The sequence below is a fragment of the Propithecus coquereli genome, unplaced genomic scaffold (assembly GCF_000956105.1).
Source record: "Propithecus coquereli isolate 6110/MARCELLA unplaced genomic scaffold, Pcoq_1.0 Scaffold507, whole genome shotgun sequence".
Taxonomy (NCBI): Eukaryota; Metazoa; Chordata; class Mammalia; order Primates; family Indriidae; genus Propithecus; species Propithecus coquereli.
In genome coordinates this window covers 1,282,158-1,284,454 of record NW_012150919.1, presented here as the reverse complement: position 1 = coordinate 1,284,454, position 2,297 = coordinate 1,282,158, and the positions used below count along the sequence as shown (strand labels likewise).

The 2,297-nt window shown below is 41.2% G+C and overlaps 1 protein-coding gene across 2 annotated transcripts in view; it reads left to right on the top strand.

The window, feature by feature from the left end:
• The window catches only part of SAXO2 (stabilizer of axonemal microtubules 2), a 45,290-nt gene that overhangs the window by 10,810 nt on the left and 32,183 nt on the right, over positions 1-2,297 (top strand). The gene's annotated exons all lie outside the window — the stretch shown is intronic.

Here is a 2,297-nt window from a genome sequence, read left to right as displayed (position 1 = left end):
TGTGCTTTAGTACCATCTAGAAGTGTTAAAATTGCACATTCTAGAGCTCCACCTAAGAGTCGGTAGATGATGGAGTGGGTCCCAGGAATCTGCATTTTATCCAGCATTGCCGGTGCGTCTGTTCCCAGGGACTCACCGCGAGGGTCAGCGTGGCCTCCTCACTGAGGGGGATGTGGAACACAGAGCCGAGAAGGGCTTGGCATTACTGCTGTTTACAGTCTCGTGGGAAAGATAGTCCAGAAACAAAAAATCAGATAAACAAGATAACTATAGATTATAATAAATGAGATGAAGAAATTGAACAACTGAGATAGAGTAAATGGGAATGGTTGCTCTTTTTTATCCATCTTAATTTATTTCTTCCTTGATGGCTTAATGATTCATAATACAGATTTGAAATAAATTTCACAATATTCATATTTATTGAATAAAGATTTTGCTTTTAACCAGTTCTAATGTTAAAATTGAGAAAGTTTAACTTGCCATTTTAAAAGGCAATTGCTTTTCAATTCTGAATTTTCCCAATCAACTTGTTCAAGTAGGCCTTAATGATTTTTTAAAAATTGAAATGTCCCAATTCCCAAAAAGTCCAAATATGCCAGTAAAACTAAAAATGAGTTCTTAAATCATCATCTCTCCACTTAGTAAGATACTGGATCTTTTCTTTGTATTTCGACTGGGAAACTAGCAATATTTCTAAGAGCCATAACCTAGGCGCTTGGAACTCTTGCTTGACTTCCTCACCTTGACCATGTTGACTAGGTAGTAGAAAGTGGATTTATCTGTACAGAGAATAAGGCATCATTCTATGCTTTTCTATAACACAGGAAGAGCCTGTGTAAAGAGATGTCTGGACATACACAAAACTTTGGATCCATTATAGCGGTACAATTGTAGCACAGTTAGGTGACTGCCAGAGTAGGCAGGAAGTCTGCCCTGAAGAGTAGGATTCTGGACATATCAAATGTCCAGAATGTATCAGATGAATAAGACTGCATTCACCCTCTACTACTTCTCCTTAGGAAGTGGCTTTGGGTTTGGAGTATACTTTCTGACACTGAACTAGTCTAACCAGAGAAACTGAGACTTCTAAGCTTTCTCTTTGCCCTTCTCTCCCTGGTTCTCCCACTCCCTGATTGCCTTTTAGCTTACTCCTCTCTAGCTGGTATTTGGGAAGAGCAAAGAACAACTCACATGTCTTGAGAAGCAGAGGTATGTGATTTCCACTACTACTCATCCATTAAATACGTATTACTCATTATTAAGCATCGAGCACTATAGCACTGTACTCGGCACCTGGGATACACTGGTGGGGAAACACACTCATGACCGCTGTGCTTACAGATGTTGTGGTCCAGTGGAGGTAGCAATCAAAAATGTCACAAAATCTATGAAGGGTAGGCATGGTATCTTGACAGCCAGAATAAGAGGTTGAATTGTATCAGGAAAATGAGAAAAATGAGCTAAAACTTGAAGGATGTTAAGCAATTAAGTGGATCAAGAGGGGAAGGAAGTACATTCCAGGCAGAGACAGTAGCATGTAGGAGGCAGGAGCATGGAAAGTGGGAAATTCTCAAAGAAGGGCAGCTGGAGCAGAGAAAGAAAGAGGAAGCACAGTGTGAGCTGAGGCTGATGAAGGAGGCCAGGCAGAGCCTTCAGGCCATATTCTGTTTTGTCTACATTCTTTGAGCCATAAGAAGCCATTGAAGCTTTCTCTTTTGTTTTCTTTCCCTCCCTCCTTCCCTTCCTTCCTTCCTTCTTTCCTTCCTTCCTTCCTTCCTTCCTTCCTTGTTTTGGGTTTTGGGGACAGAGCCATGTAAACGAGGCAAGGAAGAGGCTAGGGGGATGAAAGCAAGAATGAACTGATCCGATTTACGTGTGAAATAATTATGTTTGTTGCAATGTGGAGAAACCTTGGAGAGAGGACTAAAGTAGATGCAGGTAAATGAGCTTAGGAAGCTACTGAAGTGGCTCAAATGAGCTGTTCTGAAAGCTTTGAATATTATGGTGGTGACAGGGATGGAGAAAAGAGGTTAGATTTGAGAGATATTTAGGGGGCAAACTGACAGGAGTTGATGATGGACTAGATATGGGAGGGAGGCGAGGTATAAGCTTGAGTTGGGTTTCTGACAACGTGGCTGAAGAGATGGTGATGCCATTCACTAAAATAGGGAACAATCAAAAAGGACCAGATTTGTTGGGGGAAAATAGTTGATTTGGGGCATATTGAATTTTGAGGTACCACTGAATATCCAGAGACTATTGTAGATACTGGTATGGAGCCCAGAGGTCTAAGC